The sequence below is a fragment of the Ammodytes marinus genome (assembly GCF_949987685.1).
Source record: "Ammodytes marinus genome assembly, chromosome: 20".
Classification (NCBI taxonomy): domain Eukaryota; kingdom Metazoa; phylum Chordata; class Actinopteri; order Uranoscopiformes; family Ammodytidae; genus Ammodytes; species Ammodytes marinus.
Window position 1 is genome coordinate 489,402 of NC_137224.1, and position 7,500 is coordinate 496,901.

General features: G+C 44.3%; 1 protein-coding gene across 1 annotated transcript in view; it reads left to right on the forward strand.

The window, feature by feature from the left end:
• baiap2b (BAR/IMD domain containing adaptor protein 2b) overlaps positions 1 to 7,500 on the forward strand; it is a gene marked incomplete at its 5' end in the record, with an annotated part of 107,952 nt that overhangs the window by 52,724 nt on the left and 47,728 nt on the right. The window lies entirely within an intron of this gene.

The window sequence follows — 7,500 nt, forward strand, 5'->3', positions numbered from 1 at the left end:
GACCCTTGTATTTTTTTTTTCAAGCTAAAATCCCCTTGAGCTGCAACCTCAGTCTGAATTCAGCCAACGTTCTCTCTCTCACAATGTGGAAACTGCAGCGAAGGCATTGTTTCAAAGATGTATTTTTCTCTTCTTTTCTTATACCCAAAGCTGTGTGTGTGTGTGTGTGTGTGTGTGTGTGTGTGTGTGTGTGTGTGTGTGTGTGTGTGTGTGTGTGTGTGTGTGTGTGTGTGTGTGTGTGTGTGTGTGTGTGTGTGTGTGTGTGTGTGTGTGTGTGTGTGTGTGTGTGTGTGTGTGTGTGTGTGTGTGTGTGTGTGTGTGTGTGTGTGTGTGTGTGTGTGTGTGTGTGTGTGTGTGTGTGTGTGTGTGTGTGTGTGTGTGTGTGTGTGTGTGTGTGTGTGTGTGTGTGTGTGTGTGTGTGTGTGTGACAGGATATAATACAACACATTTAAACTGGTGTGTACCACCTCTTACCATTGTTCATGTCTTGTGTGTATGTTTTTTTATGTGAAAATGCTCAGGTAAGAATGAAAAAATGGGGGCGCCCTTAGCTCAGTTGGTAGGGCGCCCCCCCCCCCCATGGGCCTCAGCCAGCAGCAGACCCGGGTTCGATTCCAGCCCGCGGTCGTTCTCTGCATGTCACTCCCTCTCTCTGCCCCATTTCAACTCTGTCTCTACACTATCAATAAAGCATAAAAATGCCCCAAAAAAAAAATAAATAAAAATAAAAAAAATTGACAGGAGAGACTTTTACTGAAATGTCTGGTTATCTGAGTTATATAAGAGTGAGAGAGAGAGAGTGAGAGAGTGAGGGAGTGAGAGAGTGAGGGAGTGAGGGAGTGAGGGAGTGAGAGAGTGAGTGAGTGAGAGAGTGAGGGATGATCGGTGATGTGCTGTCACTGTGTAAGATGAATGAGACTTTTCAAATGGAGATTTTCTTTTCATCTGAGGACATGAGTGAAAAAAGTTTTTTTTTAAATAGTAAAACTAGATCTAGGAATGTTGTGTGTGTGTGTGTCTGTCTCTCTCTCTCTTTGTGTGTGTCTCTTTGTGTGTCTCTCTCCCTCACTCTCTCTCTATGTGTGTGTCTGTCTCTCTCTCTCTCTCTCTCTCTCTCTCTCTATGTGTGTGTCTCTTTGTGTGTGTCTCTCTCCCTCTCTCTCTCTCTGTGTGTCTCTTTCTGTGTGTGTGTGTGTGTCTCTCTCTCTCTCTCTCTCTTTGTGTCTGTGTGTGTGTGTGTGTGTGTCTGTCTCTCTCTCTCTGTGCGTGTGTGTGTGTGTCTCTCCCTCTCTCTCTCTCTGTATGTGTGTCTCTTTCTGTGTGTGTGTGTGTGTGTGTGTGTGTGTGTGTGTCTCTCTCTCTGTATGTGTGTCTTTGTGTTTGTGTGTGTGTCTCTCTCTCTCTCTCTCTCTCTCTCTCTCTCTCTCTCTCTGTATGTGTCTCTTTCTCTGTTTGTGTGTGTGTGTGTTCTGAATCTAAAGGGACGCAGGCAGGCAACACTTTTTCCCGTGCAGGCTTTGTGCTTGGTTTAGTTCTTGTGTGTGTGTGTGTGTGTGTGTGTGTGTGTGTGTGTGTGTGTGTGTGTGTGTGTGTGTGTGTGTGTGTGTGTGTGTGTGTGTGTGTGTGTGTGTGTGTGTGTGTGTGTGTGTGTGTGTGTGTGTGTGTGTGTGTGTGTGTGTGTGTGTGTGTGTGTGTGTGTGTGTGTGTGTGTGTGTGTGTGTGTGTGTGTGTGTGTGTGTGTGTGTGTGTGTGTGTGTGTGTGTGTGTGTGTGTGTGTGTGTGTGTGTGTGTGTGTGTGTGTGTGTGTGTGTGTGTGCGCGCCCTCGGGCTGCAGTAGACAAGATAATGAGATAACTACACAGCGGGGAACAGTGGCAGACAGAAAAAAGGCCTGGAGTCATATTCAGCCATTTTGGAATAACTCGAGGGGACTTTGGGTAAAAGAGTTCTTCCTCGGGGCTGCTCCGGTGGTGTAGTGGATAGAGCGCGTACATATATTGGCTCCGGCCTTCGTTGCAGTGGTCGTGGGTTCAAATCCGACCCGTGGACCTTTACTGCAAGTCATCCCCCCCCCCCTCTCTCTCTCTCTCTCTCTCTCTCTCTCTGTCTCCCCATTTCAACTCTGTACTGTCTAATAAAGCTATTTCCGTGCTTTTGATATGTCTGAAATAAGGAGAAGTCGCTATTTTTTTCTATTTTTCTTTTACCAATTTCAACATCCTCACTGTACCAATTTAGCTGTACCTTTGTGACCCTGTCCTTGAGCCTTGAGCTTGTCTATAGGAAATAATGAAGGACAGAGACACACACACACACACACACACACACACACACACACACACACACACACACACACACACACACACACACACACACACACAGACACACACACACACACACACACACACACACACACACACACACACACACACACACAGACACACAGACACAGACACAGACACAGACACACACACACACACTTCTAAACCTTGAAGCCAACAGAACACACAGACCCAGACGATACCAGAGCTTTAATCACCACCAGCTGTCAATCAACACCACGACCCAACCAGACACCTCTAATTAAAATGGCTGCCAACATATCCACATCTCCTACACACACACACACGCATGCACAGACACACACACACACACACACACACACACACACGGGCAGGCACTCACTCACTCACTCACACACTCGATTGATAGATAAATAGATGGATGGATAGATAGATAGATAGATAGATAGATAGATAGATAGATAGATAGATAGATAGATAGATAGATAGATAGATCTGAGGCACTGCAGAATTAAAATGGCTGACAACATATCCACATCACTCACTCACTCACTCACTCACTCACTCACTCACTCACTCACTCACTCACTCACTCACTCACTCTCACTTGATAGTTTAGTATTTGGGGTACATTTTTTAAACAATTCCGAGCTCCCAATTTCCATTCACATGACCTTTCCCCCAGTTTGTAGCATTATATCCTATGTAACAACCCCTAAGTATAAACCTATTAAAATTCACTCGCTGTTTGTTCAAAGCCGTTTTTCTTTGGGCGCTAACCTCATTTGACCACAAAGCCTCTCAATCTGGGATCTCGTGAGTATTTTAGACGAACAATAACGTGCTATTTTCCCTGACCAAATATTCTAAATCCTGGCTTTCAGTTTCCCGTTTGTAGACACTGGGCGTGTGTATGTGTGTGTGTGTGTCTCTCTCTCTCTCTCTCTCTCTCTCTCTCTCTCTCTCTCTCTCTCTCTCTCTCTCTCTCTCTCTCTCTCTCTCTCTCTCTCTGTGTATGTGTGTGTCTCCCTCTCTCTCTCTCTCTCTGTGCATGTGTCTGTGTGTGTCTCTCTCTCTGTGTGTGCGCGCGTGTGTCTCTCTCTCTCTCTCTCCCTTTGTGAAAACCCCAATAAGTGCAGAGAAGGAGACAATTTTTGTTTTGATTTTTAGTCTATTTATCTTCCTTGAAGGTGCAGTGTGTAATATGACATCATCAAGAAAGTTCTACAAAGTTCTAGAATGCAACACTCCCTGGGTAACCCCAACCCTTTAGAATAATAACAGAAGCTACAGTGGCCTTCAAGGACAAGAACAATTCTAAATTTTAAACAATGCACCTGATGACATTCCAACTATGACACTTTCAAGATGGCGGCACTAGGCTTTGGTCCAAAATATGCAGAAATATGGACATATATGAGACCCTTTCTGAGGGAAAAAATAATAATAATTATGCACTAAATTAAATGTACTTATGGATATTATAATTACTTTCTACAAAATCTGCTAGGAAATAAAACCCAAAATTCTACACACTGCAGGTTTAACATGTCTTCTTTCATACTAGTATTAATCAAAAGGTCCAAAATGTACTGTACATGTGGGTGTTTATTTGACTAAACCTTGTCTCACACACACACACTCACTCACTCACTCTCTCTCTCTCTCTCTCTCTCTCTCTCTCTCTCTCTCTCTCTCTCTCTCTCTCTCTCTCTCTCTCTCTCTCTCTCTCTCTCTCTCACTCACTCACTCACTCACTCACTCACTCACTCACTCACTCACTCACTCACTCACTCACTCACACTCTCTCACACACACACACACACACACTGCAGTTTTAATTGATATGATAACAATGGGCCACAGTTTGTTCTAAGCCGCGGATATTATGATCAGCCCTGATTATCATAAGAAGCTTAAACTGTTGGTAGAAAGTCCTGTGTTTCACAATACAAGGTGGCAAAGGCTTTTTAGATTAGCAGGGTTCAAAAACAAAATAAATACATCCAGGATTTTGGAGAGCTTTGCAGGCACGTCACACACACACACACACACACACACACACACACACACACACACACACACACACACACACACACACACACACACAGAAGTGGACCCTGTCACGAATATGGATTTTGCCACAGTGGGGGTTTAGCTTTAGTTACAGCATGGGCTTTGCTTGTATAATCCATTTGGTTGGGGGACATTTTCTTGATAATTCTTGTATAACTTCTGTTTTGATTTTAAATTGACTTGACATACAGTTTTCTGATACCGTGTGTGTGTGTGTGTGTGTGTGTGTGTGTGTGTGTGTGTGTGTGTGTGTGTGTGTGTGTGTGTGTGTGTGTGTGTGTGTGTGTGTGTGTGTGTGTGTGTCTTTGCCTTTACAATAAGGTTTGAAGTGGACGCCATCATCAAAATCGATAGACAACCAACAAGAAAGCAAGCAGGCGTGTGTGTTTCTGTGTGTGTGTGTTTCTGTGTGTGTGAGAGTGTGTTTCTGTGTGTTTCTGTGTGTGTGTGAGAGTGTGTTTCTGTGTGTGTGTGAGAGTGTGTTTCTGTGTGTGTGTGTGTGTGTGTGTGTGTGTGTGTGATAGAGGTTCTTGAGTTCATCTCAGTCATTGGACCCTTTTGATGGCTGTTGGCTGTGTTATTATTGTATGGGATGGATTGTGTGTGTGTGTGTGTCTCTGTGTAGGTGTGTGTGTGTGTTTCTGTGTGTGTGTGTGTGTGCGCGCGCTTTGGTCGCTCTCCAAGAATCAAAGAAAGGCTTAAAAGTCTGTGTGTGTGCAGGTGTGTTGTGCGTACGTGCATGTGTGTGATTCTGTGTGTGTGTATGTGTGTTGCTCCTAACTCCCCATCCTGCGTCAAACACTGCTGCTGTGTGTGTGTGTGTGTGTGTGTGTGTGTGTGTGTGTGTGTGTGTGTCTTTTCTAGCTGTCGCTGCATTTTCATAAAGCAGATGGGCGGCTTTAACGGTGCGTTGGAGACCAGAGCATTGGATCAGACTCCAGGAGAAATAAACTGTGTGTGTGTGTGTGTGTGTGTGTGTGTGTGTGTAGACTGAATGCAACACACACACACACACACACACACACACACACACACACACACACACACACACACACATATTGTGACGCACACACACACACACACACACACACACACACACACACACACACACACACACACACACACACACACACACACACACACACACACACACACACACACACACACACACACACACACACACACACACACACACACACCTCCTGCTGCGACCTTTCCTTAATCCTATCGACTCAAACAGAGTGTTGTCTGCATGACTTGGCACTTTCATTAAGCTCATTAAAACAACACACACACACACACACACACACACACACACACACACACACACACACACACACACACACACACACACACACACACACACACACACACACACACACACAAGCACTCGCTTACTCACACGTACACATACACATACAGCAAAATAAATATGTCGACACATACATTATACAGATGAGTGTTAATGCTGGGGTGTGTGTGTGTGTGTGTGTGTGTGTGTGTGTGTGTATGTAATCACTCGAATCATTTACAGTAAATTGGCTCTTAGTGATTCGACATGCAGCTGTAGAATATTTTACTGTCAGTGTATTTAGAGAATGCTGTGGTGAAGTGTGTAGGGCGGTCGTCCACTGGGTTACAGGGTCGGTGGTTGGATCCCCCGTCTCTCCGCCACATGTCCACGTGTCCCTGGGCAAAGAGACACTGAACCCTAAATGTCTCCTGATAGTTAGCTTGCACCCTGCGTGGTAGCTGCTGCTGCTATCGCTGTATGAATGAATGGGTGAATGGGTGAATGTTTACAAAACAATGTGAAGCGCTTTGGGTCTGTGAAAAACCAGGGAAAAGAGCTTTATAAGTGGAGTCCATTTACTATTTACCAATGAATTTATATGTGTATTTTAGAACAAACAGTATATACGCGTGTGTTTAACAAAGATATACAATACTAATTCCTCAGTATTGCCATATTCTGTGTTGGTAGATGTGCAGTAAGAAAGTAGCCTGGCTCCGCCCACCCGCCTACTTCCGGCCAAATTTCATTTTCCCTTCAGTAGTCAGTCTGGGTGTACAGCGCATTTCCCAGATTCTCCGGAGAATCTACAGCCGTCCAATCAGCGAACAGAGCGAGTGGCTGAGAACGATGACGTCGAAGTCGCGCTCCAGTTTCAGTTGAATGCTGCGTTCCTTTATACTCGGAAGAAGGAGATTTCCGACTTGGTAGTTCCGAGTTCCGACCTGTCTGTGTTCCAGTGCATCTGCTCGCGAAAGTATGGACGCCTAAAACCTTTCTCGTCCAAATAACTAAACGTTAGGCTCTAACAAGTTACCGTTGCCAGGTACCGGTAGATTCATAGACTACAATATGTAGTGAAGTCGGAAATTTCCGAGTTCCCTGTCCAACTGGAACGCACCGTCAGAAGCCGGCTCATGACACACGTGATGACCAAACGTGATGCGATTGGTTGGCTAATCCAGAGTGGCACTGGGCAGATCCAATAGTTTTAAACTTCGACAGACACCCGCCTCCAAGTGAGTCAACGTTTGCCAATTACAGCACTTCCAGACCTTCTGTACAAATGAAATGAAGTACGATGGTCTGGTTGGACCAGGCTACTAAGAAAGTGCAATGACTATTTATTTTAAAGGTGCTACGAGGAACTTTTAAATATTTCTGAAACAGTCTCATTGTTCCTCTGATGATCATGAATTACATGTAACAAGCAAAACGAGACCATCAGTGCAGCGAATGCTATTTTTATATAGTTTTAGAAAATCCAGTGTGCGTTTCTCAAATTTAAATGGAATGTTCAAATGTGGAAAATATGCCAATGGAAAAAAAAAATTATTTAAAATTTCAAATCTTCCATAGTACAGCGGTAAATAAGTGGAGGGTCTGTCTGTCTGTCTGTCTGTCTGTCTGTCTGTCTGTCTGTCTGTCTTTCTCTGTGAAATCTCGTCCGTATGTCATTTTTCCTGGAGGTATTGTGCTCCTTAACTGTCTATCCAGGTCTCTTTCCCTATGTTCTATTACCAAACTAGAATATTTTTGTTAATTTTTTAATTTTGTTCTATATTTTTTCTTACAATGCATTGCATAATCAGAAGAGGCAGCATGTAG